The 22273-nt window shown below is 41.3% G+C and overlaps 1 protein-coding gene across 5 annotated transcripts in view; it reads right to left on the bottom strand.

The window, feature by feature from the left end:
• The window catches only part of OSBPL3 (oxysterol binding protein like 3), a 91448-nt gene extending 74945 nt beyond the window's left edge, over positions 1-16503 (bottom strand). For all 5 annotated transcript variants that reach the window (XM_088054191.1, XM_088054205.1, XM_014248704.2 and 2 more), the window contains exon 1: positions 16335-16503. The gene's annotated coding sequence lies outside the window, so the exon portion shown is untranslated. The remainder of the gene's footprint in view (positions 1-16334) is intronic.
• Positions 16504-22273: the final 5770 nt, after the last annotated feature.

Below are 22273 nucleotides of genomic sequence, written 5' to 3'. Positions count from 1 at the left end.
CAGCAAGTTCTACTAAAGCCAGTATCAACATGACTGCAGACAGAAATTAGAGTGGAAAGTTAATCCAATTAATAACTAAAGAGGGAAAAAGCCAAATCTTTAGCCATAGTGTTTGCAGAGTCATTTCACTGCACCCACATGCTGCAAGCATAAAGATGATGAAAAGAGCAAACCAGGCACCTGCTGACTTTCAAAGGCCACATGGGACTATGGGGTTTACACTGAAAATGGAAGTAGGAACAAAGCAGGAACAGTAAGAAAGCAAATATCTTCTCCAAAACGACCTGCACCAGTGTCCTGGGTTGATGATGTTAAATTGTATCCCCATTCGTCCACCTAACCCAGACACAGGTTTTGTATTCTTAAAATTCCATCTGAGAGTAAAAGTGAGTGGAAAAGAAGCACCGAGTCTGTTATCAGAGACTGCACTTGCTCCCCCCGCATCGGGAGTTTTGACTACAGCACAGACAGACAACAAGGCACAGATCGCCTTGGCTTTCCAACTAGCCGGAGCAGAGAGGTCTTCCTGGACTGTTTTCTTTCCCTTTTTTGAAACGAATCAAACCTGCTCTGGACTGGGGACTCGGGGGAGCACCGGGAGCTTGCACCCGTGGACTACCGGGAGCCCAGCCTGGGCAGCGGCATTTTCCAGCGCCAGAGGGACTGATAACAGAGCGAACACCCACAGGAAAGAGACCCTCTGAAGTCTGTCATCTCTTCTGAAGGGCGAGAGGTTTTGTAATTTGATATAGTTCATTCTTGTGCTGGGTAGTGCTGTGCCTGTGAAATAAACAGGTTTTTTCCACTTCTCTCAGAGAAATCTCTTCCCGAACCGGTTGGGGGGTGGGAGAAAAGGGCCACGTGGGTTTGCTTCCCGGGGGGAGCCCCATTGGAGGTTTTCTCCCAAATTTGCCCTAAACCAGGACAACCAGACACCTTCTAAAATGCAGAATTTAGTGAATGTAAGCAGAAGTTAACAGTAACGCCAAGTCTGACTGAAATCAAACATTAAAATCTTACCGTTTGCCTGATGGATAAGCTAGTCTCAAGTGTCATTATACAGTGCTAGCTTTAATTGCTCCCAGCTAAATATAGCTTTCAGAATTTAATAGCTCCCCCTCAGATTTTCTGTCTTTCAAGGAGGGAAAAATCTTCTCGTTAGGAAAAGCACACAGGCATACACAGTGGCATGTTACCACAGCAAAGCAGGAAGCAAACCATTAAGATGATTACATTAGTCTCCAACACTCATTCAGAACTCCTGTTTTTCAAGAGACCAAATGTTTCCCCATTCCACCACTCTGGTTCCAGTTACAGCAGGTGATGGAAGCACGCATACCTTTTCAAACTAAGCCATTTTGCTCCTTTTTAAGCAGACTGCAAATCTTGCTTGCCCTGTGCTTCCAGTCAGAGATGTTGTCTTTGTCAGAAAGCTGCTGCGGTGCCCGCACACTTCTTCCTGTGCCACCACCTCGCTGGGCACCACGGGGCAGGAAGAGGAACAAGGCTACACACTCAGACACAGCCTGCCCCTTCCCTGCAGCCACTGCACTGGCACAACTTACACAAGAGGGTCCAAAATCTGCTGGAACAGCTGAGACTGCAGCACTCTGATAAAGGCATGAAACAAATTCTCTCTTCTGCCTTCTAACACCCAATAAAGATCTCAAAAAATGTGACGAAAAGTTCCATATAGCAAGCTTCATTTTCCCCTCTCCAAGCTGATAACGGGTTTCACTCAGAAAATTTGGCTGAGACCTAGAAATGTGCTCTACAAAGTCAGCATTTCTGTTCACCTTCATTTTAGAGGTCATTATGTAATTAAAGTGCTCACAGTTTTTCTACAGTCCATGGAGTTAAATTAAAAGTAACAATGACAAGTCTTCCCACTTTCCCTCAGGCTAGAACTCAAAATTTTGTTCTCTCCCCTCCAAACCATCACCTGACCACCTTACTATTTTCTTTCTGGTTTCATTCATCCCCTTCTCCTTTACTGAGTGGAGAAAAGAAGGATGATGCTACTTAAGGAAAATAAAGTATTTACAAGACTTTATGAATCACCAAATGCCACATTACCTGACCCTTCAGTTCAGCTGTAAAATTCCAGGATTGCCTGTGTTAGAGCTGTGCAAGCACTTTAGAAACACTGCCTGGAGGGCTGCCAAGAAGTACCTACCACACTGAACAAGACCAAAGGTGGTATGCCACTGATTTCCTGCCCTCTGACCTACCATTTCTGAGGTACAGACCAGGCTGAATGAAACAGGCTAAAGGAACTATGTCTGTTTGATGTTTAAGAGAGGTTTGAGAGCAAGCCTCCTGACATGCAATGTTCTGCATTGGGACATCTATGCTCTACTGCTAGCTGAGCTGCCCCAGAACACAAAGGCTCCCCAGGGTCAGTGCAGGTGCAGACTTCATTTACCAATTTCTGGTGAAGTACAAAGTCATGACACTCATTCCCATTAAGATTTTTCTTTCTGAAGTAACAAATCAAAGTGTGGATAAATAGCATCAAAAATAGGGATGAGTACTGGAGGCACTTTGTATACCGGGTCTGGTTACTCTTATAGAACTTGTTTTTATTTTAAAACTCTGCCAATCACAACAGACTACTTAGAACAAATGAAGGTTAAGAAAACCCACAGTGTACAAAAAACATCATGCATGTACTGTGGATAAATATAGTCTTAGTGCTGTGTGTTAGCTGCTGTGAATCAGAGCTCAGTGCCCTCCACAGGGCTCTTCCGAGTTGAGCTGTTCCGCTGTCAGGCAGCAGCGAGCAGACAGGCAGGGCAGGCAGGCTGTCAGCCAGGGCTGCACAAGTCCTGAGCACCAAGCAGCCTCTCACCCTCTTCCCACACCTGAAATCCATCACCATGTGAGGTGCAGTGAGTACAGACACACCACACGATGCCTTTTAAGAAATCAGCAGAAAATCCCACGCAAGTGAAAGGAGGGAGGAACAGTGGAGATCAGCCAATACAACTGCAGCGTCAGACCAGAAAGAAAGCACCCAGCTACGGTGGACAGACACATAATGCTTCTAAATCTGGATCTGGGGATTAACAGGAGAGAAAAGATACCAGAAAAAGGTAATTTGTTTTCTTGCCATCCATCATACTAAAGAGATTTTGCCCTCCTCTCCAAAATTAGAACACCTACAGTGTAACTCCTTCCCCTCTTACGAGTTATGTGTATATAAAGAAAGCCACACACAAAAATAAAAGACATTATCGGCCTCAGGTCAGGACAATTGTGGCCTAAATATTCACAAAACTGTCATGAAAGCATTAATTCAAAAGCAATCACATTAAAACAACAGATCCATCAGAGTAAATATATAACATCTACCAGAATAAATATATACCATCCTACAGAAGCACCAACCTAATCAGTAAGTTTATTCAGAAGCATTTTCTTGAAAAGAAAAAAAATAAAAAAAAAGATCAGTCAAGATGTTGACAAATTCCAGAATCTATTTATTTACCAGATGTTTTTCTCTACATCTGATGACCTGCAAATTTGCCTTACTGTAGCAATAGTTGCTGATAAACCCTGGCAACATCTACATCTACTACTGTATTTATGATTGAAAGAAAATGACATAACTACTTTCAGTTAATTATTTATACTCTCTTAAATGCAACATGAGGGTTTTTTTTATGTTTATAAAATATAAAAAGGCACATTTAAGTGAGCAGTTTCACATATACTGGCTTTCTCCTTCTCCCTTGCTCTTTATGTAGTTCCCTGCTGATTCAAAGCTATATTCTATCTGGGTGTTCAAGGTTACTTAAGGAGGGGGGACAGACTCTAGAGATTATTTATATGGCAGGACTTCAAACAATTGATCCAGCTCAAGTGACCTGATAAAGAGGCATTAAAATAATGAGAGAGAAAGATGGGTGAAACACTGCAGCATTTCAGAGTCACTCAGCAGGACTCTCCTGCTCAAGGACTCTCAATTATGACACAAGGACACTGACCATGAAGGACAAGGTGACACACCCAGGGAGGGTGTTACAGATGAAAGTGAGAAGTGAGAGTTGTTGGGCACCCACACAACCTCTACATCCAACCCCTATGCACAAGTAAAGGAAAATGAGAATGTGACCAAGAAGGACTCTTATCTCTGATGTTTGATACAGGGCTGAAAGTCCTAGCACTGATTAGAACAGGGTTCAGGTAGACAAGTAGTCTGCCTGGGTAAACAGGCATGACGAGATAAAACATTCTAAAGTATTTGTGTACTTACAAAAAACAGGCCTCCACTGCAATACTAATACACCTGAACTAAATACAAGATTAAATATCATAGGGACAACAGCATCTTAGTGGCTAAAGCATAATGAAATGTACATACTATTCAAAAAAAGCCCATAGAGGCAGGGGGTGTTCAAGCATACACTACTTAATATTGTGATACATTAAAAAAAAAAAATCCCAAACACACCATTGCAAAAGAATTTATGGAATCTGAGCAAAAAAAAAATAAAAAACACCAAACCAAAACCAAGCACACTTAAAAAAGACAGCCTTGTTCAAAGTCTGCAGTAGATTGCTACAGACTTTATTACAATAAAAAATATCCCAGTAAGTTGGGCATTACAAGACATTAACTTCTGACTCATATGAAGTTTAAGTAGTCAGGTAGATTGAGGAGTTCAGACTCTCTGAATTGAAAATGCTGAGTTGCTGCTTCATTAAATGTGCATAAACAGATCTGGAAATGCCTCATGGGATGCAGCATGCAGTAGAAAACTTGAAAGATGAAATAGGCCAGACTAGATAAGCACACCACCACAGCTCCCAAAAGGCAGAGAAGAAGTTGATTAAAGAAGTTGCACCTCAGATGTTAAAGTATAAAGGAATAAAGTTAGAGCTTAAAAAAATTTTGATTTAAAAGATATCAGAAACTAAATTTTTCAGCAACACATACAAACTATGAAGTAGAGCCCTGGAAGTGAAAATTTCTTAATAAAGAAACAAGTCTAGGATGTTGACCACAAACAGACTTGGAAACTACCAAAACCAGCATGAAATTAAAAGTAATATCTTCCTGAGCATGTGTGAAGAAAAACACATCAAATCACTAAAAGATTTCTGAAAAAAAATAAAATAAAAAGCTGATTAAATTGTACATAGAGCTGCAAACAAAACTTTCATGTATTCTCAAGCTTTTGCATCTACTTCACCTCTAGCCAATAAAATAATTTAAAACCTATAATGTGTATTTCTAAAGCAGACAAAAAAAAAAAACCCAGTTGGAGATATTTTCTGATAGCAGGACAGCAAACAGAATACCTGTCTTCAGAGTTGAAGCTGAGGGGAAAAAAGCAAAATTACATCAGCCCTACTACAATCAGTACCATGCAGACAGTAGTAACAGAGTAACTTTTTACAAAGAATTGAAAACAGACCGGAGAAATCTTAGATCTCATCTGGACTTGACAACAGCTGCATTAAAAAAAAAGTTAGTAATGGTGTTAATTGGTCAAAGATTTCAGAAGTGACTGGCCACAGACAATAAAAAATTATCAGTCTGGACATGGATCACCAGAAGAAGTTGTCAAGAATTATTAATTAGAGCTAGTTTTAGTTAATAGTCCTACTACTGGCAAGGGAATGGAGGAGTCTACTAAAAGTTGCTGCTGACAAAAGGTAGAGAGGCACATCTGATGCACTGAGCAAGTAGGACAGCAGGTGAGAGGAGCCACTTGAACAGAAGCAGTGACAGCCATTCATCAGCCCTGGAGGCAAGGAGTGAGCCAAGCACAAATTCTGCTGAGACAGAGGGAAGTGACCAAGGAAAGTACTCACATGCATGGAATACATGTCTGATCAACTCATTACCAAATTGATGAAGGTATGAAAAGAGAAAAGAGCTACCCATGACTTAAATGAAGGCATTTTCTACAGAGCCATATAGGGAAACATGAAAAAAAAAAGGCACTGCCAATAGCTAATCTGGTCAGAAAACTCAAAAATAGCACCTAAGACACATGTGAGATATATGTAAGTTTATGCAAGGAAGATTGACAAGAATAGACAAGAAACTGGCAAGAATATTGTCCTGAAATGAACACCATGAGCATCTCTAATCAGCTATATCACAAGATTCCCTGCATCTCTTCAAGTCTAAATGCAAACCTCCTAAAATGACAGGGGCAAAGAGAGTGTCCCCTACACAAAGAGAAAACCACTTTACAAAGGGTGCACATGCTCTTTTAAATACCAACTTTATCCAGCTGGGCATACAAACTGATTGTGGGTACTTTTAGCCAGAATCCTGGAATAAAATTTTAGTCCAAGCACGTAACCTTTTAAACAATTTGTTAATGAGACAAGCTTTGACTACTTTATGATGATGCTTGGGAACTTTACAAAAAGGAATATACAAATGCATTGACTGCAGCAAATACTGAACATGAGAATCCAGGAACTCTCTTCCAGTCATATTATGTGTCAGTACAGCCACCTTCAGCAAGGAAGTCCTTATATACCACTTGCCAATGTTACTATCGCTGATTTAATCTGGGCTGAAAACTGACCTTGCCTTAATACTCTTAGGTTTCCATTAATAAAAAGAAATTACTTCATCTTTACTCGCTTACACGTATTTCTTCTGTGCAAAGTTTTTGTGTTTTCATGGGGGTTTTTTTAAGGAAGATAATTTTTAAAAGTGGCAGATTAAGGAAATGGTATGTTTTAGAATCTATGTTTAGGCTACCAGTCATAGGTAGCTTCAATTACACCAATTCTGACAATGAAAGTTACACCTATTTTCTTCTTGATTTGATGTCAATGCTTTGCATGTCCTTGCCTTTCCAAAGACAACTACAGCCCCCAGAGTTCTGGGACTCGGAGAAACCAGCACTTCAGAATCGCACTGCAAGGAGGAACTAGGAGATTAGAACAACTCCCTTCTTCAAAGTCAATCTGAGCACAAATCTAACCTACCCATGCCTTGCAATTTTTGTTTGCACTCCTCCTACACTTTGCAAAGCATTTTTGCATGCAAATGTGTCAGTGGCATTCAAAGACTGGGCAAAACAGTTTCATAAAATGACTTGGCTGTATTTACTCAAAACACCCTCATGATTTTCAAGGGCCAAAAAAACCCACAAGGAAATAAAAAAGCAGTCGGTAAACCAGAATAAAAAGAGAAGAATTTAAGTTTTGTACATTAATATTTAAGAAAAAATATAAAATCCTAATTTCCTGCCCTTCATCCCTTGTTCCATTACAGAATACCACCCTTCCTCTCAGCTGTAAGTGCATAATGCTGGGCTACTGTAAGACATGATTTTATCAATAAATTAGTGTACAACAAATGCACAGCCTATACCATCTCTCTTCTTAAGTAAGCCATCACAAGGTAGATCAAGTAGCAATGCACTTGCAGAGTGTCGAGTAATGATATTAAGAAAGAAAATCCCTCAAGAATTCTAGTTCTCTAAGACGTGAGTGCTGGGAAACAGGCCACAGTGAGAAAGGGATTGCATCTTTCTAATGGTCAGGAGACAAACTTTTTTTTCTTTTTAGCTTAGAACACAACATTCACTTAACAGCAAGCAAATATGAACCTTTTGTAGAAGAGCTCTGGAGACTGAACTACTATTTAAATTTGAGCAAACCAGAAGCAAACAACTCTCATTCTGCACTGAATAGAAGGGTGTGTTTATGCTAACCATGCATTCTAGTCATATTAAAGTAAATAATGCAAACTCACTTGACAAGAGTGTTTGGTAGTTCAGTGTGAACTGTCATGTCTGGAATGCCAACACTGAAATAGCATCCACAGCTAGGAAAACACCAATGTCTTCAAATGCTGAGCTGCGCCCCAGAAACCAAGATTTCCCAAGCCTCTTCAAATAGGAAGCTGTTACCTCCCAAAGTGAGAACAGTCACTTGATGTCACTGAGACACAGCCACTGTTCTAGCACCAAATTACTATGAAATTATGAAAACCACTTCTTTAAAAACAGATGGCTGACACTACAGCCAGAAATAAATGGGAAGTTGCATTTTCCCTGTTCAGCTTATCAAAGTAATCAACTAGGACTAAAAGCAGGTTATTAAACTTCTCTGGTGAAAACAATTACTTGTATGCATTTAAAGATACTCAATGGGATCCCATTACTTGAAACCTGATCTTTTAAAACATAATATTATCTGCAAGGGATCTTCACTACACTAACAATTGCACACATATGACATGGCAGAAGAAAGTGTACTCAATTGTATACTTAAGTGTTCCAACAATAAAGGAAAAAACAGAATTTATAAACCACATTTATCAAATAGGCCATTTTGTCAAAGCCTGACATTACTTCCTTTTTCTTCTTTCAAAAACAAGCAAACAAACAGCAAGTGTCATCAGTGAAAGTGTTATCCTGGCAATGGCTCTGCTGTTGATTTTCAAGTGCAAGCACTGGTCCTGCTGAACTTCAAGTAGTAAAGTACAATATAGCATTATACACAGGAAAATAAGCTGTAAAATTGTGTCCCTGTGTGGAGAGAAGACTGTGATTCAGCCATCCTGTGGAAAATTCTAACATCTTATCTCCGAATCTAAAGTTCCATATTTATTCAGTGAGTGAAAAAACATGATTTCAGCAAAGCATCTGTATTCCTGTTCTAAGAAATAGGATGTTAAAAAAGCTTGTTTCAACAAAACAAACTGAATATCAGCTAAAATGCAAGAACTTCGTTTATCCACAGTAGTACTTCCCAACCTCAGCAAGTTCTCCTTCCTCAACAATTTGATACCCTCTAAGCACTGGGAGATATTTAATAATAATTATTAGTTTTATAAGTTTTTAAGTTTATTATTAGTTTTATTAGTTTATTATTAGTTTTATAAGGTTTATAAAGTTAAAATCGTGAGTGCTTCTGGTTTAATGTCTTACAGTTGAAACTGGTAGATTTGAAAGACTAAGAAATCTGCAAGTGAATTCATTGATGTAATTTTTTTTTTTTTTAACAACAGGAAAGAATGAATGTGTTTTATACTTCCTGAATTTCAGCAGCTATGGCAGTAGTGTAAGAACAATGAATTGTTAACTTCCTAGTTAGGTCACTCTGTAAAACAATATCAGTACCATTCAGTTAAGGAAGACATGAATCAATCATAATACTTTGGGCCGATATTTTTGGCACAGAAATTTTCTGTAAGAGCACACATACTGAATTCACAACTTAAAAACCAATATCTTTCTTGCCAAGACATGACAAAGTCCTGTAGACAAACACTCAAACTCTTTTCCTTCTATTAATCCTTACCATGACCTTAATCAGAAAGCAAACAAGAAATATTAACTCTTCTTTCCTGACATGGTTGTTACTAGAATTCAATAATAGGACAAGATCTAGCCTAGATTCTTCTCTCTTCATATACATATTGCTGTTATTTGACTTCAGTATCAAGCAGAATTAGAAATTAGAATTAGAAAACCCCAGTAGTTTTAGCTCTTTCTAAAACTCAGATTCTCTCAGACAAACATCAACAATCCTCCACAAGAAGCCTACTCCAATCATGGATGCACTCTGTTGTATGACATGACCTGTATCCCAATCACAAGGTTATTATTGGCTTTATTAAGGCCCAGGCAAGACCAGAAAAAAAACCCACCAAGACTCTGGCTGGCTTTTTAAAATTAATTTCTTCATCAAAGATTCTGAAGAGTAAAGTTGCACTACACTAAGCTTCAAAATATCCTAGTAAAATTATCACAGAATGGTTCAAGTTGGAAGGGACCCCCCAGTTGGAGGGCATCTGGTCCAACCCCCCCACTTAAGCAGAATCACTTGAAACAGGTTTTCCTGTTTTTCTGGATCACATCCAGAAAGCTTTTGAGTATCTCCAAGGAGGGAGACTCCATCTTCTCTGGGCAACCTGTGCCAGTGCTCAGTCACCCTCCCAGTGAAGGAAAAACTTTCTGATGTTCAGATGGAACCTCCCCAATTTCAATGGGCAATTGTCTCTGGTCCTAGCACATATATTAAGAGGTGACAAAGCCATTATCAGAATGTTATCTTTTAAGGAAACTGAACACGGCTGTTCTGAGTGATTAATCTAACCCTATTTAATAGTAGCAGCAAGTAAGATGGAGTTCTGACAAGTTCCCAGGGTAGACCATAGAGTCCTATTAATTACTCTTATTAGCAAAAAAAAAAAAAAAATTAGGCAGAAGCCATCTCTTCAGGCACAGTCTTAAAACCTTTTCCTTATCTTTTTTTTCTTTATTCCAATATTGCTTATTTAATAAGCAAATACCTTCAATCTTTCAGCAAAAATGCTGTCAGCTCCAAATAGCATGATGCATTCTAGGTGGCCTGCCTTCTTTGGAGGTGGTGAAGTCATTGCTAAAAGGATGGACCTGCTACCTAAATGGCTGCACATCTCCCATGAACTAAGAGCTCACGTGCCTCTACACTGCACACACAGATACATCCAGTTGAGGGGGGAAACCCCACACAGCTACCAAACTGCAGAAAGGCATCTCTCAGCAAGTACCAGCCTGCCTTCCTTTGGCAAGCAGCAAGGTACCAGGGAGTGAACCTGAGAAAGGCACCACAAACTCCTAACCACAGTTATCTTGAGCTAGCAGAGACTCAGTAGCCCACATCCTTTGGAGCTCACTTCATCTGCTCCCAAAGACACAGACAATAATCTCTCGCCTTCAGGATCGCTGTTGCTGCTGCTGATTTACACATTGTTATTTTAAATCAGTCGAGCGCTACCACAGAAGATTAAAAAAAGAAACAGCGAGTGTCTGTTAAGGTATACGAGACTGTCAGTGACTGAATCGTGTTCACAGTGAAACTTCCTCCCTTCCTCCCATCATAAATTGCACTTAAATTCAGATTTTATGCTACCAAAGCTTTGTGTAGGGAATCTCAGCACTCGTATTTGTCACAAGCAAGAGATATTGAAAAGTAATAGAATCATTCACTCTCCTTCAGAGCATAGTATTTTATCAGCCTATTAAACAAACTTCTTTCCTGGCAGCACAGTTACAGCCAATGTAGTCTCAGCTGCCAGTATGAGCAAGATCCATTCCACATCATATTCAGGGCAGATGCCATGGTTATGCCTCACAGCCTGAGGTGGCACTAGAACCTTTTTGCCAGTAACACTTAGCATAACTGGTCTCAAAGTCATATGTTGTCACTGCAGACAAGACAGAAAAAGTTATGTAAAAATAAGAATTGTACGTTTCACTTCGGCAACTATGAGCATGAAGTAACTCCATCCCTCCTCAAGGCTATTTTTCTAGGCCCACTGGCAAAGCAATTATCTTGGAGAAGAGAGAGACATTACAATAAAATGTTTTTAACATGTGTGACTGGCAAGATGGAAAAAAGTAGTACCAGAGACCTACATCCTACTCTTCTCACATGAAAACTTGAAGGGCAGGACTTAACCTTCTGTAACTAGCAGAATTAACAGAGACACAGATGGGCTTGTGCACTGAGAAGGATAAAGTCTCCTGCACACATGGTTCTTTTGCTGATTGCCAGGCTGTTCAGAAATTGTCTCTTCAGGGGTTTCAGCTACTCTCTGGGCAGAGTAGACACGGGAGGCAAATGGAGTATATGCACACAGCTGCTCCTTATCAGAGCCATTAACACCAGCAGCTTCATTCCTTTTCATCAACAACTACATGAAAGTGGAACAGACCAAAATTGGAACAGTAAAAAAGTGTTCACTGTGACTAGGAAAAGCCTTCAGAATGATGAGAATAAGTGGCATCAGATAAGAGAGAAGTGACCTAAAAGCGACCTAAGTGACTGGCACAAGAGATAGGAGATTACAGTCATGATAACAGACTCTGCAGTATCATCATGAGCAATAATAAAATAATTATCTCCAAATAAGATGGGAGAAAAGTATGACTACTTTCAGTAAAGGTAATATTTTAGATTTTTACCTTCATCAGAGGATACATAGAACGGCCAGAAAGCCCAACTTTTTTTTTTTTTTGTTCTAAGTACAGCAATTACATACAATTGCTGCATGACAACTGTAGTACCACATACCATGGTTTTGCTGAGATTTTTTTTCAGGTTTAAATTCAACCAGCATACAGACAGAACGTGAAGATGACTTAAAAAGTTGCTAATATGCAAAGATTAATCAATAGAAAAATGCCTTTAAATCTCAATCTATGCATTACATTGGAAAGCAGAGGGAGGTTTGTTTACACACTCGTGATAATATAATTGCCAAAGAAAATGTTCAGAAGGAAATAATTAAGTGTTGACATGGCAGCAGCTGTGTTTGCCAAACTAAACATGATTCAGGTATCAAAACCCCGTAACTTAAAGACTAGAGAGGAAATGTTCAGTTCAGGTACTTGGAGTTTAAAAACTGGACTTGAAAATGACAAATCTAAAAACACAGATATATACACACACCTCATGGCTAGACAAGGAATGCAGAGCTTGCCTAGTATGCTTTTCAGTGACTTCAAAGGACCAGTCTTCACAGTCGAAGCAGTTACAATATCGATAGAGACACATAAAACATTCTATCTGCATCGTTCCCCCTGTGACCTACCAGATGCTATTAGGCAGTCACTATCTTTATGTCAGGATGTCTGTCTCACAGCCAGATGTACAATTATTTAGTTCAGAGATATCTCTAAGAGCTAGATGCACATAGCAACTCTCAATGTGCTAGTTCAACTTAGGGCTTAGTGGTCAGTGAAAGTCAGTTTTCTCTCTCTCATTTGTTCCTCCTGTTGCACATAACAGGGATTCCTGTCAAGTCTTGCTTATCAGTACGTATTTTCCACAATTCAAAAGGCATGTCTAGAACAGCCTGCATTCAAAGACTGAGAATCATTAGCAAATAGCAAACAGACATTTTTGCTGTTTGCTCAGCACCTGCCAGATTGAAAGCAGATCAACTCTATTTCTTTTCTTTCATGGTTAACATCATGGAGTGCCCAGACGCTGAAATAGGATTAGGCCCTGCTGTGCTCAGTGCCACACACCAACATGTGACTTCTACCCTAAGGAGCTTGCACTGAGTCAGGCACACCAGACAGGCAGGACAGGAAAGACTGAGCTGCAATGGCCAAGTACACTTCTCAGTTTCAGCTACCATTCCTAGAGTCCTCACTGCTTTTAGCAGCAAGGCAGGTACCAGACTTGGAATTGAATTTGTATTTCAGAAAAAAACCAAAACCAAACCCCCCGAACAAACGAGCAAACCCAGCAGCCACAACAGCTCTGATCATTTAATAATTATCTCAGTTGCAACAGCTGAACACAGAAAATCAGAAAGAATTCGTTCAAGTTCTCCGTTTTCTTCCCCAGCTGAAGCTGCCCTCAACTTCACTTTTAAAGGTTTCAAGTGACTTGTAACAACATGCATGAGCTTCGTGCTGACAGAGTTCCAAAACCCCAACGCTGTTCATTCATGTCATAGCTTCATATATAATAGAATTTATTTCTGAAGATATACCCTATGTGAAAGCCACAAGCATCTTCAAGAACTTTGCACGAGTAACAAGCTAAAACAGATTAAAAGAAGGAGTTACAGATATCCTGCCTCCCAGGGTGAGACCCAGAGCTGTGCTTTTCTTAGCTATTATGCCTACACCTTTACTTAGGCTATCATAGTCATTAGCATCAACACCCACATCACTCAACCTTGAAGGCAGACAGAAAACCTCCCTCTAAGGTAATCAGAAATTAACATGGAGAAGATACATTTTATGTTAGCAGAATAAAGACAAGTACCCACAACAGGACAGAATGTCAAAATACACAAAACCTCCTTGTCCTTCAGATAAATGAGAAACTTTAGCAATGAAATATGTATTTCAAGGCATAGTATTCAAGGGCATAGCACAAGTGACAGCTGCAGGAGCCTAAAAACAGTGTCTGCCCCCCAAAGTATAACGTTTGAACATAATCACTAATGCAGAAGACAGACATGCAAATCCAGCATCTCAAAGAGCAGAGCAGGGTATATTTGGTAACATATTAGTCCTGGTCCAGAGAGTTGTTTGTCAGATCTCAGTGTATCTGCATCCTATTATCTGAAACTTGATACAGAAAAAGAGCAATTAGATTCTCCTAGAAGTTTCTTTGGTACCTTAGTAGCAGTGTATCACAGTATCCATACCCCAGCCTTTTACCAGCAAAACTTTGCTACTTTGGTAAGTCAAATCTTAACTGTCCTAAAGTAGATTAAATTTAATGAGATCAAAATATGCTGCTACAGATACTACACTGCTTCTGACGTGTAAAAGTACCTCATGCACAGTAACATACTCATTCTGCTGCCTCGTTCATCACTGCATGGTTTTGAAATACACTTTGCAGCAAATCCAACTTCAACCTAAAGCATATCAGCACCTTAGATATGAATTAACTTTTCTATAGAGAGCCTTTTTTCATTTGGTAGCTAAGAGCACCATTTGTAGAAACTGAAAACTCAGTTTTGCAATTAGAAACCATAAGGTCTGGGAAATGGCCCAATTGACTCTATTTTCTCCTCAGTATGTAACAAGACCTAGAGAATGCAACAAATGCAGGAATTTAGCTGACATGCATGTGTTTATAATAAATGTGGTTTGAACAAGACCTAATTTCTTACAACAATGTACACACATCTACTTAAAAAATCCAAATAAGGTTTTGAGTAAAATACAGAATATCTACATTTGCAACAGTGAATGAGTTAGCCACACATAGAGTGTTGCAACAGGCAGACTCCAGCTGAGTCTTACCATCATTTCCTGTCCTCGGTGAACAGGAGGTGAACACTAATAATTTCAGCACAACCACAACTATTCAGTGCACACACAGAGAGCATCTCCAACATCTAAAAGTCCCGTGTCACCTTTCTTGCATGCAAACCCAGATAGTATATAAAATTATAAAAGAGAGGACACAAATGGGCCTAGTGCAATGTGTGGGGAAGGCAAAATAGGAGCAAAGAGAAAGACAGTTGAGACTTGTGAATGCTGTTGCTTTGAAAATGGATAGGAGCCACAATGGAAAACTAGTCAGCTTAATCTATTGGGAGTGCAGACTGGGAAGTAATATTTAAAGATATCTTTAAAAAAAACCATTTTAAACAATAACAAAACAAAGCTCATGGAAATTAAAACTGTCACTACCCACAGCTTTATATAAAATGTTCATAAAAACACATGATTTAAATACCCAAACCGGATTTACAAGCTGTGTTGAAATTAAGTAGAGTGAGACACTCTGAACTCTATGAGTGAAACACTCTGAACTCTATGATTAATCGATGAAAGTCAAGGGATGAAGCAACTGTTCCCTTTGTCCCTTCTCATGAAAACAGACAGAAGAACATTGTTATCATCATTAGCGGCCTAGGACAAAAATATAAGGCAGAAAACTACCTTACATTTATTAAACGCCCTTTCCTCCAGCTCTTCTAGATATTCTCCTAGTAAAAAAAAAACACCACTCTCAACAAAGAGTACTTCACTGTCACTGAACTTCACACCAAACAGTTTTCAAATAATGGACTATTTAAAAGCTCATATTGCTTAATTGGTCCTCAAACGGAAATTAAATCAACCTGGAAACAATCTGGATTTAATTAACCTATTTAAGATAGAGGCAAGAAATAAAAATAATAAAATAATAAAATATATACTAATATAATAAAATTATAAAAAAATAATAAAATAATAAATTTTAAAATTCGTTACTTTATATGAGCGCAGAGAACCATAGATTGAGCACAGATCGATAGGTTTGCAAACACGCCCAAGATTTCTGAAGTTCCATTTGACAGCCAGCCGGCTGCCGGGCGATTCCCCGGAGCCCGCAGCCGCGGGGAGAGCTGCTCCAGCCCACCCCCGGGCCAGCGGCCGCCCGCTGCGCCCCAGCTCACCTGGAATTCGCTCCGTCCCGGCGCCACATGGAGAGCACCGGCACTCAAACAAACCCCTCAGCAGCACCTCTCCGGAGCAGGGAAGGTGGCTAAGTTGGCTGTCGCTCCAGAACAGCCGCGTGGGGCTGTGACAGCGCGGCCGGAGAGCCCGAGGGCCGCAGGAGGAGGCTGGAGGTGGCTCGGCGGGGCAGGGGGGATAAGGCGCGGCACCGGCAGCAGCCGCCCGCCCGCGCCCCGGCCGGCAGCCCTGGGCGCTCTCGCTGCCGCTCGGGCGAGAAAGGCGCTCTCTGGGCGCCAGAACGCCACTTTTCTCATGTGCCGAGTTCGCCGGCTGCCGCCCCCCGCCCCGCCTCGTCCCGCGGCGCTCCAGCGAGGGGAGCGGCCGCCGCCGCCGGGCTGCGCCCCGTCCCGTCCCATCCGTACGGCGGACACCCACCTGAGCTCCGCACCTACGGCCCGCCGGGAGCCCCCGCCATGGCCCCCGGGCTGCGGCGCCCCACAGGCAGGAGGGAGGGAAGAAGGAGCCTGGCAGGGGCGACAGCAGCCGGCATGAAGAGCCGGTCCGGGCTGAGCGCTCAGCTCCGGCTGCCGGGGAGCGCCCAGGAGCGGGACGGGCGGCGGGATCGCCGCGCTCGACTGACGGCCGCGCCGGGCAGGAGGAGCCTCGTCCGCCCCGCCCGGAGCTGTCGCCCGCCTTCCCGGGCGGCGGGGCGGGGGAAGGGGTGTTTCCATGACGTCACGGGCAGCGCCCCGGACAGGTGGGGAGCGGTCCCCGAGGGGACGCGGGGACAGGAGCCCCGCGCTAAGCCGGAGCTGAGCCCCGGAGCCCGCCTTAAGCAGCCGGGGCAGGGCGGGCGCGGAGCTAATCCCGCAGCGGCCTTGAGGGAGTCTTGGGAGCGATGGATCCCTGAGCCGCCTGGTCCCGAGGGCGCGGCTTCCCCAGTGGGAGCGAGGGCTTGTCGGGGGATGGCCGCATCCACAGCAGCCTGCGGGCATCACTTCCCGCTCACGGGGAGCGCTTCCAGCGCCCGACCTCGCCATCCGCCTCGGGAAGAGCTCCTCCGTGGAAGAACCACCCCTCCCCGCCTTCCCCCACCCCGCACCGGCATCCTAAAATTATCGCGTTCCTCTGTACCTTATTTAAAAATAAACAACTTGAATGACTAATTAGATCCAAGCCGTTAGAAGAGCGCTGGACGTCTTCCATGAACCCTGAATGTGTACGCTAAATCTTTCAGAAATTGTTACGGCTTGTGAGGAGGTAGACGGGATGTGACCTGGCACACCATTCACACTGTCTTGATTTAAAAAGTGCGATTTAATCCACTCTTAGGAGAAACGGAGGGGGGCGGAAAGAACCACCCCGGTTTCTTTACTCAGACTCACATGCCCAAAACTGATCAGCTGCTTCTCCATTCAGAACTCGGTGCTTTTCTCGACTGGAGGGAAACAGAAACCTTTTTTTTTTCATGTATACCATTCATACAGCATTAAAAAAGAGCAGAAGCATTTGGAAGAGTAAGCTTAAGTGACATTCCAAAAGTTAGGAATGGTATTCACAGATTGGAACTTGAGGTAACATATAACCTAGGGGCAGAGTAGTACATAGCATCTTGAACAAAATCTTGTAAGGGCGTGAGAAAGGCCACAGAGTATCACTTTTAGTAAGAACACTATCCCAAACCATCAGCAGCAGAGTGACCCAAACCCCCTGAAAGCTCCTTTCAGAGCTGGCCTGTGTGATTCTGCAGCAGAGAGGGCTTCTGATGCCTCTGCTGTTGACCGCAGCGACACAGCCTGACGGTAGCTTAAGGAGGTGCTGCCAACACAATGAAAGCTCAAGCAACGACTCTTTAGTCAGCATCAATCATCAAAGTCATTGAAAAGCAATAAAAGTAGTTTTAGTTTTCCTTGTATTGTTTAATGTAGCTCCAAGTCACTGCTGTACGAGAATTCAGGCATTGCCAGAGGGTATATATCAATCTGCAAACAAGTAGTTTAACAGTAACATGTAGCAATTCCTTGGGTTTCAGATTTTATAAAGGTTTGATTTTATAAATCCAGGTTTTAGGACAAAATGAACAACCCCTGTAATTTTAAAGAGCACAATTTTTGAACTAAAGGCACCAAACAGCCTGCAGCATCAAATCAGTTAAGGAAAAATTAGACTCCTGGAGTATGTTGATGGTACACCTTTCTAGTGTTCCCCTGATATAACAGAAGATTGTTAGGTAACAGCATGTTTCCCATGCATGTGTGGCCTGTTCCAACTTCCACTGAGACCAAACTCAGACCACCTCTTAATTTAGAACGCAACCATGTGTCTCCCTGAAGACATACAACCTCCAGGCCCTGCAATAAATAAATTTAAAAAAAAGAAAAAAAAAGACACAAACTGCAAAAATAAAATTCTCTTCCAGACCAAAATCTCCATCTTGAGTCCTGCTGTATAGACATTGCCCTATTTGAGATTCCTGAAATATTTAGGACTTCTATGGTTCCTGTGTAAAAAGAAAAAAAAAGTGGACTGGGTGCATCCATGGGCGGTATTACATTATTTCACTGGAGTTACATCAGGAAGGAGTTTGATCTTATGGATTTAGGGCTTTGTTTCCTTTCCTTTTGTTCTTCACTTCTGTCAAAAAGAAAGAACAAAAAAATATTGGAGTGTTCTGTTTTTCTGTGCTAAAGGAAAGTTTAGAAATAAAGTACTAACCAGCCTTTTGAGATTAAGATCATTCTTTCTGTTAGAAAAGCATCACACAGAGAAATAGTGTCATTTTGTTAACTGAGATGGCAAAATACAATGTGGTTGTACACACTGGGATAAATGCATGGGCAGAAAGCCTCTGTGTAAATATAGATTGCTGCTTTTTGTTCTTAATAGATCCATCAACACAAACTCATCCGGTTTATAATCCTAAAAGGAAGGTGGTCAGGGTGTTCCTCAGCAACATGCACTTAACCTTCGATTTATCCTTGCTCTTTGGGTTTTCTGTTCTGATTGATGGAGTCTCATGATACAGTAATATTTTCAGAGCTATTAAGAAGAGGAACTCCATTCTGCATAATCCAACAGGTATTTTTTTAAAATTGAGTTTCCCTTTGATTTTTTATAATTCAGAATTAAATTACATGGTCTGAATTAAAACTCTACCAAAATGTGTGTTCTTTTAGCTTGGTCTTTCCTGTGGCTTTGTAAAGACTGTTCACAATAATGTTTCCAGTGGTGCAATGAAAGGGATTGTCTTTTGATTTCCAGCTTGATCTTTTTTCCTTTAATTATTAGGTAAAAATAATGATTGCATCCCTTTTGAACTCAAAGACAAGCAATGATGTTTCATGTTTAAGCAATCTTAGTCTGGTGAGTGAGCCAGCTTCCATTCCATTCCATGTATGATGTACCTGGAATATATTCCATGTATCTTTCCACCACAAAGAGAAAGGTTCATTATGAGAAACAAGTTTTGTCCTGTGGTTTGAGCTGAGCAACTGACAAATAAGTTTTGCAAAGAGCTTCTACATTTATAGCAGATGGATATATTTATCAGTATTCATGTGACTGAGGTGTGAGCAGCAGAAGAGTTGTACACATTTGCAAAGTTATTGGCTTCATCTGTCTAATCCTCCTGATGACTATGCACATATATCTTCAGTTCTAGGCAGGAGTTATCTATCTTGAAATTCAGAAACATTTCTTCATGCACAAAAATAAATCTGTCCTTGAGAGCTTTCTTCATTCCACCAGCCCTCCCCATGATGTAATTTCTGTCTTTATGCCAGTACCCTCTATGTTATTCTTTGTCACCACTGAGGAGCCTCTATGCCATTGACAGTGCTTTGGCAAACATTGCTGTTGTCCTGTTGCACTTACTGGCTGCTATTATGGAAGCTATCGGCACCACCTTTCATGTGTCTTTCATGCTGGTACTTCTAGATGTTTGCCTATCTCCCTAGGCTGCCCAGGCCGATTTTCACATGACCATAGTTACAGGGTCTTTCATGACTTGTCTGGCAGCCCAGCTAGAATTAGCCTTGTTAAATTCCCTTCAGAGCCCTTCTGGATACCTCTGAGTTAAGGCATATCATATGTGCTGCAATATTCATTAATTTTTGCAGTACTTTCAGCAATCTTGATTGTGCCTTATCATTTGTTTGGTGATCAGAGCCCTGCAGCTGTGGGGGAAAGCAGACCTGATGTCACAGCACCCTTTACTCTTTTTCTTCTTCCAAACTGCTAAACTGTTTGTTGTTTACTTATGAGGGCAGAGAGAGAGCAGGGAGGCTTGTAGTCTTTCCATGCTGGCAAAGCATGTGTGTGGCCAGAAGTAAGTCAAAATGGGAAGGCGAAAAACTAAAAAGGAAGGAATATCCCCCAGCTGGGCACTCAGGAAGAGAGTTCCTGTGACAAATGGTCAAAATAAGTTTGACCTGGTCTAAAATTTACAGAGCTGGTTAGGATGAACCAGGCAGCAAATATTAAAAAGATCCACAGATTTACTGTAGCTGCCATGGCCATGCACAGTGTATACCTGCGTAACGACATGATATACACAACATGACATGACATATATAACACGACAACATAATGTGGCTTCACAGCCTCTTTCCACAACACTGATGATCTGTCCCAGAAGGCACCAGTATACACCAAAGAAACAGAGAAGGCATGTAACATATGTTGCTTAAAAAGGAACCAAAAGCCAAAAACGCAGACTCTCAAGAACCCTGTCTTTTGTGAGTGTGTGTGTTTGTGCATTACTTGCCACAGTAGGATCTGTGGACTTGGCAATCACTGAATTCCAAATAGTAACATTCATCATGAGTATTAAAAGTACTTTCCTTGCTGTTGATTTAAGTTTTATTTGTCTATTTTACTTAGCTCCAAGGAAACTATGAGGGCCCACTTGCATTTGGTCTGGCTCCCAGGCTTACTGCATTTGAGAGCCAATTTCGAATGTCAAGTGGTCACTGTGTGGTGGATGAGTAAAATTAACATTGAGACCTCAAGAGAAACAGGGATTTAAGAATCACTGAGTTTCTTCTTCACACAGACAAGAACATTTTTCAAGCAGTAACTTAATACTGCCTTGGAAATGAGAGGAAACTTCAAGGTTTTCAAGAGAAAGTTATTCTGATTTTTTTTTTATTGTAGCATTTTCCTTAAGGAGAGAAGTTAAACAAACTGGCAATTGGAGATTCTGGATTTCTCAGTCTTGTGCTGGTTTCATACATACCAGATGCTGTTTTATAACATTTATCCTCCTCCCCCTCATTGGTGACTATTACTCATTTGTCCCAGTGTTCTGGAGTTTTAGTATTTATCTAGAAGGCAGTCAGATGGAAAAAAAAAAAAAAAATTAGTCCCATTATTTTTTGTACTACTTAAGGGAGAAAACATCAGAGTACATGGAGATTTACCATATTCAGACAGCATGTTTACAGAGATGTGACACAGGTTTCTGCAGAATCAGACACCGTTCAGCTGGCAGAGGGCAATACAGCTATTGGGCAACAGTGGAATTCAGTGCACTACGGGCCAGGTTATCCCTCCCTACTGATGCAGGTCTGGTCATTCAGATTGCTAGTGAGGGGTTCTGCCTGGAGCAGGAGAGACAGAAACCTCCCGTGGGGCACAAAGGATTAGCAGAGGTATTCCACACCCATGCGTCCTTCGGCTTTTTAGAGTCTCACCTAAAAGCAGATGGAAGACTTTAAATATTGTCCATTGCAAAAAGAGTTTCTATTACTTCCCTGGGCTCTGGGTGAGGCCCAGGCATACATATTGTGCTATTCTTTCTCCTCCAAGTATCACACACAGCATGGAGCCCTTCAAATCCAGAGGTTAGGTCCCTGATCTTCTTTTCTCAGAGGATCTGCACACAGATTCTTTAATCTTTGATGACTGTCACGCTTTCTGCTCTAAAAGTAGGATCCCAGTTTCTCTTATTAGTACTAACTTTGCTGCTCCTTTCCTTTGAATACATACAACAGAAAAAAAATGTGGAAACACTAATGCAAAAATCTGCTGATGCTGTTACTTCATTCTTTTGGGACCCTGAACACAGAAGGTAAGATAAGACACTGAATTATGGGATAGATACCTTTGCATTCCACTTCAAAGGAAAATAAATTACATTGCTCAAACCTTGTAAATTGGAACTACAAGGTACATTTCCTGCCAGCATGAACAAAGTTTTCCACTGTGTGAACTCCTTGAAATTGCTTGTACTTCATTTGAGTGCATGTGATGCTCAGCAAGTGTCAATAATGGCAGTAACAAGCATGACTCTGACAATGTGTGCAAGTCCAGCTACAGACATTGAACTTAGCCAACAGTTATTCCTGACTGGCGTCAAAATAGAAGAACAGAGA

This window comes from Pseudopodoces humilis, chromosome 1 (genome assembly GCF_049639895.1).
Source record: "Pseudopodoces humilis isolate 2021_Gansu_Grassland_sample_001 chromosome 1, ASM4963989v1, whole genome shotgun sequence".
In the NCBI taxonomy this organism is placed as follows: domain Eukaryota; kingdom Metazoa; phylum Chordata; class Aves; order Passeriformes; family Paridae; genus Pseudopodoces; species Pseudopodoces humilis.
The sequence above is the reverse complement of the archived record's forward strand: the minus strand, read 5'-3'. Positions and strand labels throughout refer to the sequence as shown.